We start from the raw sequence: 14,622 nt of genomic DNA, 5'->3' as shown, positions 1-14,622 counted from the left end.
CAATGGCATAATGTTCCAGCCACTTTCCGGCCAACAATGATCGCTAGACTACACGCAAATTAGCGATGACCGTGTAGGAAAGCATCGGGAATCGATTGATACAAACCAAAAAATATTCAATTCTGATACCGAACACACACACCAATACTTAAACACGGACATGAAGGATCCTCCGGCAAGGCTTGGGCGCACCGCGCCAAAAGCCGTCGATTTTAATTGTTTCATTGTATTCGAATTCAATTGTTTTTAATACCATATTTATCGGACGGTTATTTACCATTTTGTCCATAAATATTGTGCTTTTTTACTGAATTTTCGGCCCTACTCCGTTGGGAGGTGGAAAGCGATGCATAAATTATCCAGATCGGTCAGCACCGACCACGGGGCGTGCGTGACGTTACGATTTGTGATTTGTTTCACCTGACGATTATTATTATTTTTATTAGCCTCCGTCCAGCCCGAAACGGACCCGGTGCTCATCCGTGTTCCGGCACGTACACGCTCCGAATGAGGGGCTTTGCTGTGTACGGTGTGTCAATTTTCGTTTCTTTTCAATTTAAATTTCATTCCATCCCAATATGCTGCTTTTTAGTTTCTTTTTCGTTTTTCTTTGTAGGCCGTACGCAAACAAAATGGCTGGCGGAATGGAGGCACCAAAAATAAAAACTATTGCACATCGGATCCATTGATTCCCGCGTGTGTGGCGACGGACGCATTGGACGGACGACCGTGCCCGACCACAATGATAATTGTATGCTGCATTTGGATAAATGATCGTTTCTAGTTTGAATTATTTTAATGATAGGAAACGGACCTAATACGTGCAGTCGCATAAGTACATTCGCACAAATAAGCACAATGCGCGTCGCCATCGCTGCCGGTGCTCGTGCTGGTGAGCCGCCATGATACCGGACGAATTAAATGCTCACGTAGGGCCGCTTGGGCCGCAGGGGAAATGGCAAGGTGCTGCAAAGTTGCCAGTTCGGTAAGAAAATAAAAAAGATTAATAAAAGGCGAATTGAATATTGAATTCTTTTCTGCCTTCCAATCGCTGCGATTCGTAACATTCATCATTATTTGTGCGTGAAGCATCGAACCGATGTGTTTTGCCTCCCTCACCTGACTCACTCTCCACCCGTCTATCTGTTTTTCCTTCATCACTCGATTAGGGAATCCCCCTCTTCCGGTATGCAAAACTCCATTCACCCCGCGCAAACTGCAGTCCAGCTCTCAAATGGGGCCTATGTCGACAAATTTGTATCTAATTTGTACAAAAAACAATTGGCCCATCCCCACCACCCCTAGACAAAACACACGTTTCTACCACCGCTTGCAGCTACGACCCGAATACCCAACAGGGACACATTCCAAAATGGCGAATGGTGGCGAAATTGTTTCTATTCTGTTTTCAATACACATTTTTCCATAAGCGAACCGGCAAACGATGGCGTTGAGTTGATTTATGCTGCACGCAAATAGTTGCAGTGTATTGTGTTTTAGAGAAGCGACTGGATAAACCCACTGGGGATGCAGTTTTTCTGCGTGTTTTGCGTGTTTTTATTGTTTTTCACCATCAACGATTGGGCGCCGCGTGACACGATGTGGATGATTTCATAGTACATGGATATATTGGTCACCCCGGGGTTGCGAGCTAGCGTGTGTTATGTTTTTGATACAAATGCAAAAATGTCCCTCCGTTCATCGGCAATGGCGACAATTTGTTCGGCGTCCATGATTGAATCGTTGTCAACCCCTTCACACTTGGTCTCCGTAATGGTGATAGTAATTTGAAGGTTTTGTTTCTATTATTTCACTGCCATTTGATCGCCGAACGCGCACCATGCACGCCTTGGCGGGGCTGCATTGTATGGTAATGGCTGCAATTGGAATGGCACACATATGGCTGGCGTTGGATATGTTAAATGATCGATGGTATGCCACGAGAAAGCAAGAAAATATGTGCAAAGCTATCATTAGAGTCGATGTCTAGAAGAAAAAGAATTGTATTGATCTATAAACACCGATTGATGGATTGATATAATTATAGACTCAGAGAAGAGCGCTAGCACGACGACGCAATTCGAAAGTTGAAATAATATCGATGCACAAATGAAAACGCACAACATGCTTTGGATGCAAGACCTTGCTTTTATAGTGGCATAAATAATTATATTTTCATAAACATTAATATTAATTATGAATAATTATATTTTCTTATTAATAGAAATGAAAAGTTATAATGTTATGAACAAAATCGATCTAAAAGGACAAATCTATGTGAAGTTGCTAAACACAGTTCCCCTGTAATGTTTCCCATTGTAACGAAATAGCAAAATAACCCTTTTAAAAAACGAAAACAAAGGCAACCATTTTCAACAAGACATTGTTATCTATACAATGCAACGTGTGATACACTCAGCACAGCCTTGAATAAACATAGAGAAAAACAGTCGTAACGCAAATGCTCATCCTTACCTCCAAGAAAAGGTTCTTTCGATTTCGGTTTCGTAACTTTTCCCACATTCTTTTTTTCTCTTCATTCTCGCTAAGAGATGAGACTGCCTGGGATTTCCCGGCGTGTAGGAAACGAAAGAGCGTCTCATAAACCCTTTTACCTGCTCACGAACACCCCGGGGAGATTTCCTAAGGTTTTTTTTTTGACAGAAAAACGCATCTTGTTCATTGCATTCCATGAGGAAGTGCGATTTACGACAACGTTTTCCATTTTTTATCTGTTCGTTGTTACCCATCTCTTGATTTTCGGTAAATAAAAGATGCAAACGCGATTTAATTACCTTCGCTCGGTTAATTCCCCACGTCCACAAACAATATGCATAAAATATTGTTCAATCTGGAATTTAAAAAAAAACGATGGGTAACATCATTCCACCAACGGTTATGCGTTTTTCCCAAACCCCCGGTCCTAGTAGGGTTCATGGTGTGCTATTACCATTCGCCCGGGCAGTTTTTCGATCGACGTTTATTAATTTTTGGCCCGCACAGCATTCTTTTTTGTCAGCAAACTTTACGCATTTTTCCGCGAGTTGAAGCGTCGTTATCCTTTCTTCGGCGGGGTTTTCCCTTCGCCCCGTAATCCCGGGTCACCCATCCCGGGTACAATGTTTTCGAACAAGCATTGCAGCATCATCATAATTCTGCGCTCCTGGCGGGGAAAGGATTTTCGCGACCGTTCTTTTTTTTTTTGTTTCTACCTCGGTTCGATTTTAATATTCCCACTTTCGCCATGTAGCCCCGTTTCAGCCCTTCCCAGGGTCCCGGGGAGTGCTGATCCTATCGACCCGGGCAAAATTCGCAAAGGTGTGTGACACAGCGGACGCAATCATTTAAAAAAGTAAACCCCGGAACCGTCAGCAGCCAGGAAAAACGCAAACATAAATGAACAAGAGAAATTAGCATAATTTTGCATATTTTCCACCAACCCCTTCGTTCCCGGCCGACCCGCAGGGTGGCGAGAAATCCGAGAATCGAAAGGGAAAAAGGATTAATACGATCAACATGGGACCGGTAAAGGCGATGTCGCATATTTCGGCTTCCCCCGGATTCGGGCGCCCTTTTGACGAATGCGGTTACTGACTGTGTATTTTCATTCCGATCCTGAACGAGAACGGGATTCTTCTCATCTTGTTTGATCCGTTGGCGGAGTTCGTAAAAAAGTCCGTGCCTTTCCTTCGGATGTCGTCCAGACTATTATCATCAGCCACCATTTTTATGATTGCGAACCAAACGCATCTATCCCAATTAGTTGATCCCAGTAGGCCCGTGTATATTTTGTTTCCAAGCCCATCAATGTATGCCGAGGAAAATCCGAACGTTTTCGAAAGCGCGCAAGGTTCTCTGTTTTGGCACAAACATTTGCATTTTCTCGTGGTGCATTCGAACCAATGGTTGGCTTTTCGCCCTCGGTAGGGTTGTGTGACATTTTAGTTTAATATTTTAGTTCGTTTCCAGGGGGGAATTTGACGCTTATGCAAATGAGCATCTATTTGCACGGATATTTGCATCCGTCCTTGGTGCACGATTTACGACCTGCCAAGATGCAGCCGGCCATTTGTGATTTTCGGTATGCTTTCGAACGTCATTAATCGCAAATCGAAGCAGTTCGCTTGCCCGGTGTTATGTTGAACGGAGGGAAAAACAGGCGTTAAGAGGATTTGGCGTGAAGTGATTGATTTAGCATATTCGTCGGAACGTCGCGACTAATGTACACCCTTAACCAAACGATGTACAAGTAATCACTGAACAATGTAAACACACACATATGCATACTTCCTAGCCACTGCTAAGGAAATGGAACCATTCAATGGCGATGGTTGTACGCGGTTTCCCGAAATGGAACGAAACGAATAATATCGTGGAATTTTTACTTTTTGTTTTGCATTCATATTTTTCCGCCATTCGCTCGCGTGGCAGCTGTGTGGAGTTTTGAATTACACCACCATAGCACAACGGTTGCAGAATATTAACGGCCAAATTATCGAGCTCCTATTCCAGGGCCGTTCATTTAACGTCGTACGGGGACACTTTTTGGTGATTGAGCCTTGAATTAGTGGGTACGATTTCTAATATGTTTGGTCGATGATGTCGCAGGATTTTGGCAAGTGAAACAACTGCAGTTTAGTAGAAACAGAAATAAGTTTTTGAAAGTTCATCTTTATTATTTGCAATAACTTTGAAAAACGTTTACATAATTTGCTTAGTTTCGTTGGGAAATGTTCAATTTGATAAGTTTTGTCGTTTGCTTGAGCATGTCTTTTGTCTCCAAATGTTCTGAAAGGTGAAGTAAAAAGTAAAAAGATCAGTAAAAATCCCTTGTTAAATGATCTAATTATATTTTAATTCGATTCCTTTTATTTTGACATTTAAGGTGAACTACTTATGCATTCAAGTTTCATTTAATAATCGAAATAAAAACTAGAATATTAAAAGTCAGTTAGATTCGAAAAAAGTCGAGTTCAAATTCTTAACTAACATTTTATTTGTTTCAGATATTTCCAAGGCATGATTAGGCAATGATTTTCCCTAAACTCTCAACGTATTGCAATCGTGCCGAAGTGTTTCCCGCGAAGCACGTGCGCGTTGTAATCCGGGATGAAGCTAACTTATTTGCCACTTTTCACACCAAACTTTGCCAACCGTACCGTACGGTTTTCCCTAATGAAGGCGCTTTAAGTAAATTATTTCCAAACCAATTCGATAAACTTTCCCGCCCTCCTGGGGGCGCATGACGTTACAATTTTACCTTGCGATCGAAGGTTAACGGCGCAGTATGTACAGCTTGGGCGAGATAACATAAGGAGATCCGTAGATGGCGAAAGACAGAGAGGGTAGAAATAAACTTCAGGCCATGAATAAAGTGAGCTGTTGCTGGTTGATTCAAAAGTTTCCACCGTGAAAAAGTTTGCTCTCCAAACTGGAGGAAGAGCCCCATTCCATTCTGAATGCCAAAGTGTCCTTATACCGTCCGATCGTACCGAGGGAGAAAGCCGACTCAAACCGGTGAAATGAACCAAAACTTTCGCTCGGTGATCGTTTCAACCGGATCGCTTTAAGTACCGGTTCGGGAAAAGTTTTCCAACTGCATGTCGCACGTGGCTTGCGTACGATTCCGACGCCCTTGCGCAGGAAAGCAATAAACTTGTGCTCTTCTAGGCTGGAGAGTCGGGCAAAACGTGAATCATCGTGATGCAAAACATCGTCGTCTTCACTTGACTCCTGCCAACCGGGGCGATAATTTATTCAAGCTCTTCGTCGTCGCTGTTGCCGGGTAAGAGGGCACAACTTTTCGCAGTTAATTATTTACTGATTTCGTTCCCCATAAACATCGGTATTGAGCATCGTCACCCGTCCCACATTCGCGCCCTTTCGCGTTGATCCTGATTGATCCTGGCTGTTGGCCCAACCGCACGAACCAAACGCCAACAATGCGAGCCGAAGCTGTTCACCAGTAATTTGTAGAATATAAAACGATAAATCACGGTGGTCCATGATGGTGTAGGAGGGTTGAACTAAAGTTTTTCTCCAACTAGGTACTGTGACAGTAAACGCGCCACTCATGGATAAGTTAAGTGGATTTGTTTGGATAACATCATCAAGATTGTTAGCGTTTAAGTGGAGTCGAGCTAGGAGTTGGCATGATCTGAAGTAACATGAAATTTAGCTTAGACCGAGAACATCGAGAGCTGTTTGTTCAATTCACAACTGTAAGGAAACATAGAGAACTTTATTCGTTTGTTTGAATTCGAGTTTAATGAAATTTATCTTCAGGTAATCCTTAAAATAACGAAATAAAAGTATTTTATTGTGTTCAAGAGTAAAAAATATCCATTTTGGTTACACTATTTGGGTCTTTTGTTAAAAATAATCAGTATTGTAAAAGTAAAAAATAAGTATTTCATCGAACGCACTTAACACCATCGGCATGCATTACAGCGCAAAACTTCCCTTCATGGCCTACAAAAAAAACGTGTAGCAACATTACTCCCACCTTGGCATGGAGCCGTCGAGTTTCTTACCAGCCTTTTCTATCCACGTACACCTTTTGTACCGGCTTCGGTCCGCTCCATTCCGCATCTCCCGGCGGAACGTCCCAAGGCGGACGGTTGATTTATCCTTTGCCTTTGCATTTTCCACCTTTTGTGTCAAAGAAAAGAATCTCCCGTAGAGTTTCGGCTGCGGAGTGGGATTGAAAAACGAAAATCAGGAGCCACTCAACTTTCTGCAATTGATCAAACGCGCTAAGAATCCACCGTACGTTACGTAATGGGGGCAGTAATAATAGAACTGAAACTCATGCCTGCAGGCGGAAAGGGCGAATCCTTTTTCCGTACCTTGACTTTTTTTCTCTTTTCATTTTTCTTTTGCTGCTTTTTGTTTGCGGCTTTATTGTATTGAAAAAGCTTTTCGGGGGCGTCGACAAACGATGAACCGCCAGCGCTGATTTAAGTGCAAATATTCAAACTCAAACATGAAAAATTGACGTCGCTCCAAGGTGGCTCATGATAATGCTTACAATGATGTCAGCAAACTGGGGAAGTGGCGTATAGTGGAAAGGATTTCAGCGACAAAGAGGAAAACCATTTCCGAAAAGTATGAGGGTAAGTAAAAGTAAACGATAGAACTAATTCAAACACTTAATTATGAAAGAAAATACACATTTAAAAAAAACATTAAGATTGTAATGATTTTTAAATTCTTTCATATAAATCCATCTGTTATTTACTTGCGTGGAAAGCATGAAATTTTATTGGATTATTTCGAGGTTGAATGTTACTATTTTTAAAGAAATAAATTTAGATACTATGATGCAACTGTGCAAATAAAACATATCAAATGAAAGTCCCGTTGCTTCCCGTCCAAACTAATTTTGAACGCCGTATAGATGATCTCAGATTCGGGCTTCATTTCACACATTTCGAAGAAAGTGAGATGGGAAATCAAGAAATAAAAAAAAAGTTTAAAATAGCCAAAACTATACAAAAGTTTCGTTCCGCACCGAAATGAACCATTTCGAAAAGTATACGACGGAAGGTGTTTGCTAACAGAGGGCACACTGCTGCAAGTGTTTACTTTCTCTACCATATACGCCGAGTCGTACCGCAATGAATGAATGAACGAATAAATACAACGCTTTTCCGGAAGCGGTCGATTCGAATTCGGTTGCCTTTATTAATGCAATCGGGCAACCGTTGTCGGTGGCTTTTTCATTTCATTAAAACTTTACCATTCGCTTGTGCTGGCCAGCATAGCCAGCATACGATAATAGCCCTGCGCCCTGATTGTGTGCACAAGTGTGGCGGGAGGCAAGCATAAAACACTTCCCAACATCGCTGTGGTTTGGTGTAAGGGCGTCAGGTTTAGGGTATTGGTGGTAGGGACGATTTGCTGCAACAAAGGCTATGATGGCAAACCATGTGCCGTATGAGCATAAAAATCGGGCCATTCTCATTTTCATTTTATAGAACTTTTTTGAACTTCTGCTTCAACTAGTAAACAAGAGCCCAGCATTTGAATCGCACTGGAGCAGTAATCGAAACTGCACACAGGTGCAGTCATGTAACCTGGATGGAGGTAGGCAAAAGTTCAGGATATATGTATTGTTTTTAATGATTTGAATAGTGTTTGTATATATTATCGGTACCGGGCTTAGTAGTTTTTCCCTTGAGTCGCATTTGTTTATGCACATTCGTTTTGTAAGTTGGTTTTAAAACTCATGTTCTATAGAAACTGTTAACATTACTTCCAGCTGGTTACATCGATTGACAATATTAAAACATATTATATTGTTGCGTTGAATAGTATGTTTTCTATTTGCCTACATATGGAATGTGAACCGGTATATCTACAGGTAAGTCTATGCCCTAAATAGCTCCTAAATCCTTATCACGAAAATTCTTAGCTACAAAGGAAACTTTTGAACGAATTCTATCAATCAAAAGTTTACCTTCATTGTCTCTTGCTATCATATTTATCAGATATTCTTTAAGCGTTTCTGAATATGACATGAAGTATGGATATTTCACTAAAAAAACGTTACGTTTACGTACATTGTATATGTTACATTATATACTTGTTCTATAATGAAGATAGTTATATTAATAAATAAATAACTTGAAATGAATTGATCGTATACAAATCAAAGTGTTTTAACTGAATCTCACAACTCAAGCTAAGACTGCTTGCTTTTCAATGTGCTAAGCGTTTCTTTTGAACTGCACTTAAGCCCCTACCCAACCTCTACATCGCACCGGCACAGCAGAATTTTCATCCCGAAGTCGCTCAGTTTCGCAACATAAATCAAGATATTTGCATCGCATTCCTGCACCGAATTCTCACCTCGAGCGCAATCCGTCGGGCGAACGGGAAATCTGTGCCAGACCGAACCACTCGGGGAATGCTCCCCGAACAACCTGCACCATCCATTCCTGTCGATAATCCGCTCCACCATCTGCCAGGTGAAAGGTGAAATTATTCTTTCATTCTTCAAACGATCGGTTGCATACTTAGCGATGCAATGAAGCCCGGCATCCTCCGTGTTCCAAACGGTCGTGTTTGGTTGTTGCCGTTGTTCCACACCGTAAACCACACCGGAACTGCTGTGCTGTGTTCTGTACAAGCAGATTTTGACAACGCGATGGATCGTTAAGGAATGCAAATTTGAAAATGTCTTCCCTCATTTATAATGGTATGTTATGGGGAAAGGGGTGAAAATTGCTGACCCCGTAGCGTAGATTGGATCGAAAGAGGTTAAAAGGTGTTTCTAGAGAAATCCGTGAAACATCAAGGGAAAACCTCATATACTTTGAATAAGACATTATCATTTGTGGTACCATTTATTTCATAGCACTTCCACAACATTACATTCCCACGATGAGCAAAGTTTTCGGAAAACTCTTTATTCCCATAACCATCAAGGATCCTTTTCGGCTCGTCAAAGTGACAAAACCTCCGGAGACTGTCTACCAAAGGAAAAGCACCCTGGCACTTCCAATATATTGTTAGGGTAATGCGTCGCAAATTGGAAAACTGATTGATTTTTCACTTTCTTCAATTTGATCTTTGTTTTTATTTCACTTCAAAGTGCACCCTTCTCCCGATGGCCTAGTTCTTTCGTAGGAGTGCACGGTTGAGAAAGTAAAACCTTCGTGCTTTTGCCATCCCGTTGTTCCTGCCACACTTTTTGATTGATAGTTTGTACTGCGGGGACTTTAGAAAAGGCGGGCATGAAGATGAGGTGCGAATGGGGCTCGTGTAAGTGTGCGACTCAAACGAGCCTGCCTGAGACGGGCGGCCTCAAGCCTGCTATTGGTGAATCCGGGGCAAGAAAAGGGACAAAAAAGGTACAGGAAACAGGTCTGCAAAACAGGCCAAAGTGAACGAGCGAAGTAGCGCAGGGATTTCGCTCAATTTCCATGCCAACTTTGAGCAAATCTAATATTAAACGAAAGTAAATTGGAAAAATCCACGGAATCAATCGAACCGTGTTCTGTGAGCAGTACCGAGGGTTTTTTTGCGAAGCGCCTTAAGAAACAAAGACATCGACATCGAAAGGCTCTTTATCGACGCGAATAGTGATCCGATACCTTGCGTTTTGATCGTGGAAACCAATTTTTGAACAATTTTCATTTTACCTTTATTCGATTTTCTCAGAACGCTAACGAGCCATCTTCAACTGCCGTCTGAAGTACGAGCATTTTCATTGATAAAACATTCCGTAGTGAACAAGTTCATTTTAGTACAAATATAACGTTTCAATAAAACGCTCAGCAGACTTTTCCATGGTCAGCACCATTCACTTAATTCATTGATATATTAATTAAATTTTCATGATACTGCCAAGCTATTCATCCTTCTTTGTTGGCTGAATTTCTTTCACCATCTTCATCTCTCTATTTCACCAAACAAATATTACAAATAAACGATTTCTGTTTAACTGACGTTTCCAGCGCGCTGCTTGACTTCCATTTTCTGTGTTTTTTTTTTCTTTAACAACCGAACGGAAAATCGAACCAGAAAAGGAACATCGCACGGTGAGAGCACTTCGTGCTGTGGATCATTCAAATTTCCATTTATTTGCTTTCATTCCATTAGCAGTTCACGTTCGCGACGCGATGAGATGGGGAGTGAAAGGACTTCTCTTCAGTCATGAAAAGAAATTCAAAATCTTAGCTTTCGTCAGATTGGCAGCGGAACAGAACAGAAAATTGATCTAATAAAAATAGGATCACTTGAATAAACTAACCAACAACGGGCTCGTATTAAACTCGATATTCAACACTTGACATAAAATGGAATTTAAATTTAACACGTTAAGCGCTACGCGCAAATTGTAACGGGCTCTGTCGGCCCGAGCAGACCGACGCCGGCTTACGAGGAAGAACACTGTCGGCCCCACGGGGCCGACGTAGCGCTTAACGTGTTAAAAGGATAATGATGATGTGAATAAGAATAAAAATGTTTCTTCTAAGTGTTTATCAAATTCTCTACATACCGATATCAGACAAGTACACCTAGTAAAATTTTACATTTTGTGTGCCTTACAAAAGGTAGTAACATTATCATTTAAGTTTCCTCTGCAAGCGGAGGCATTCATGAATTCACAATAGCATGTAATCTGATTCAAATAAATAGCATGAAGCGTTTAACAGATCAAATGAAAGTATCCTCATCCAGAAGAGGCCACCTGGAAGTGGCCAAGCAACGAGACCCCAACCCCGGAAAACGAACCGTCCCGCCGACGAGGATGACATTTTCAAAGGTAAAAATCCCCGGTGTTCTTTTGCCACTGGAAAAATAACCTCCCGAAAGCTTTTCCGCGTTCTTTTTCCGTTCTTTGGGCATTATTTATTTTCTCCCACACCACTAAACACGGGCACCAACAAACCGAACTGTCGGTCGGAATCAAGATTGTCGGCGGCAAACCGTCGTCATCCATTTGCCAGTTCTTCGGCTGGGTGGGAAGGCTGCCGGCGGAGCTGGCGAGAAAGGTAAAAAAATGACTTAAGTGCACATTATTTATGCATCATTATGTTAAACGTAAATCCGGACCGGTGCCGGAATCCGCGAGGGGCTCCGTTACGATAATTTGATTTCAATTTCCAAAGCCGATTAATTTAAATTTGATCCACTTCTCGGTCGATGTCGCTGTCAAAAGGTCAGTGCCTAATCGTAGCTCGAACACCGTCGATAGAGTTTTCTCAACCGTCCATTGAGTGGGGGAAATGAAAAATGAATTCCCTAAAACGATAAGATCAACGAAATAAGATTCAACGAAAACCGTTTTCTTGTTTCCACCGTAAAGCGAATGATTTGCAAGGATGTCTGTGGGGATGAAATCAAAAATCTCAAATGATTTGCCTCCCGCCGTGCAAAGTTCTCGGAAAGCATTGATCCAATCGGTGAAGAGGGAAGTTGTTCTTGAACTCCAGCTGGAGTCTTTCATTATTTTAATGTTATTTATGTTTGTTCAAGCGTCAAGTGGTGAGGAAATCCTGCGAGGGTGCAATCTGAAAACGATGCAGACGAACGTTGATGTTGACTATAACCACATCCCGCATGTGGTCCGCTCAAGTATACACTTTTGCCGGTCTCTTGCTGAAGCCAGCGGATGTAACTGCGCTGGTAGCTGTAGCAAGAGAAATATGCCTAAGTAAATATATGATTCACAAGCCACAGAGAAGTTGAGTCTTATCGAGTGTGATATGCGATAGAAAAAGGGTGAGCAAAGATTGGAATCCGCTATCCTGAGGAAAAGAATGTTGATACATCTACGTTTTCCCAGCGTTTAATGTAGCATTTCCATCCAATTTTGTGGTGAAGGCTAATTGTCTATTTTACAGTTTTTTTGCTTCCATTAAAGTTATATTTCATAGTTGCATGACTTTCTAGAACTACAGTAGCTAGGGTTGGCTGAAAGTTGAATTTTATGTCAAAGAAGACTCTTTACTCTTTACCCATGTTGACTTCCAAGAACAGAAAGCCCCATGGGACGTGGATTGAAAACATTTGCGTATTTCTTTCTTTTCTATTATGTCAGTCAAATTTCAGCTATTATTCCGTACGAAGAACCGTATTTAATATACAACGTTCTCATTGACAACCGGAAGTGAAATTGATGCAGGTTTTGTCATGCTGCAACTTATGATTCTGAACCGTATTTACGATGAGTAAATAAATTTCCGAGAATGTTCTGATCGCTGAGAGGAAAACTGGATGACAAGAGATGGAAAGGTATAAAAGAAAAAATAAACCAACATACTTACAGAAGGCCTATCAATGCCATGGCAAGCAAAACGGAAATAAAAACAAAAGCACCTTTACATTTTCTTCCCTCCCTCTGTAGTCTGCCGGTGTGAAAAAAGAGTACCACACCTGAACCCAGTGAGGGACAGAAGCAGAAATGGAAAAGAATAAACTCTTTCACTGTCATTATACGGAATTGAATGTTGGATGATGTGTTGCCAAATGCCGCGGGCCATCGTGGTTTTGATAAAGCAAGCGAGGGCTCTCCGAACGGTGGCCGGTAAATCGGAGCGCCGGAGTGCGGACCGGCGGAGAAGATATATGACGGTGTACCGTAATGCCGTGATGCTAGTGGCGCAGGTGACAGCCCTCCCCCTGGGTGGGGTTTCCCCTTGAAAAATGTAAATAGGAGCGAAGGATGTACGTTCCATCGCTTTCGTCGGCAGGGCGCAACGAACCGCTTCGTCCTACAGCGGCCGCCACTGAGCCACAATAATCACGAAAAACACATCCGAACCTTGGGCGGGCGGGGGTGAGAGTCGTGCATGGTGGATAGGTGGAAAAAGGATTTTTGCAGACTGCATAATTTATGGTACTTTGAAAACACCCCCCGCCAATCGTTACCGGGTCATATTTTGGTGAATTGAAAGAAGAAGTGGTAATGTAGGTTAAGCTCAGTTTCTTGAAACCGAGAGCCTTTGGTTTCCAAAAAAAATTTATAAAATAAAATTTAAGAAATTTGAAACAAGCCTTTTTAAAGCTGAATTTGCTTATGGAAACAGCTTTTTATAAGCCACAAGCCAACCCCTAGAAATGAAATATTCTATTCCTTACAATTCTCTACGTTATCCTTTCAGCAACCAACCTTTTGCCTCAAATGGGACGCTAATGGCGGTGGGTTAATGATTTTCCCGTTCACTACCAACTATGAGACAAACGAAGACGGTTGGCGTTGTAAGTGAAGTGTCCTTTTGGGAGCAACCTTCGGCATATACGATAGCCTGAACAAGGCTGCGTCTAAATGGCATATACTAAAGAAGAGCCCTTTACGAAGGGGAACTCAGTCGACCCAGGTGTAATGAGGTGTTAATGGCTAATGCTACTTTTGACGCTCGGAACCACTCTAATAGCAAACGTGCAAAGCAATGGACTGTGCAGCCTTGAATACACGGAAAGATATTAAATTAACCCTCGTGAGTTTTCGCATATTGGGCAGTTCTGGTTTTTCCTAATTAGTTTATGCAATACAAAATTCAAAATGGTTTATGGGTATATTGTGGGCATAAATTTAGGACTTAAAATTTCTTTAAAACCCCTTTTTTAAATCCAAATTGAAGAAATTACCTTTTAAAAATTCATACTAAACACCCTTTAAACATGCACGTGGATCGTAAGTATATCCTCCACCTCCAAGCACCCATTGGAGCCACTTCGAAACCGCCAAAATTAACGGAAAGCAAATCTTGCACGAATGCTGCACGAACATTTGTTGGTGTTCATCCCAGCAGGCCGCGCGCTCCCGAAGGCGCCACGAATGAACGCCGGGCGGCACATTTTGACGACGGGCGGTTTGCACGAGACTGCGCAAAAACCCCCGGACGCATCCAGCAGGCAGGCAAAATGAACGTATTTGTTTACATTCCACGACCGTATCCTGGCGGACGGGTACGGCGCCTTCGGTCAGCACCGAAGCGCACCAGAACACGTCCGTCAGTCGTTCGAGTGTACTAAGGCTGGCCGGACACAGCGTCAGCAAGGCGCAGGTTGGGCGTTTATAATGCCCATCACGGTCTGTTGTCGAACGTCCATCGCTGCCAGCGAGGTCGGCTTTGCTGATGATGTTGTGTGATGCCGTGTCGTGTA

This window comes from Anopheles ziemanni, chromosome 2, assembly GCF_943734765.1.
Source record: "Anopheles ziemanni chromosome 2, idAnoZiCoDA_A2_x.2, whole genome shotgun sequence".
NCBI classification, from domain to species: Eukaryota; Metazoa; Arthropoda; class Insecta; order Diptera; family Culicidae; genus Anopheles; species Anopheles ziemanni.
This window is presented reverse-complemented; position numbering follows the sequence as displayed.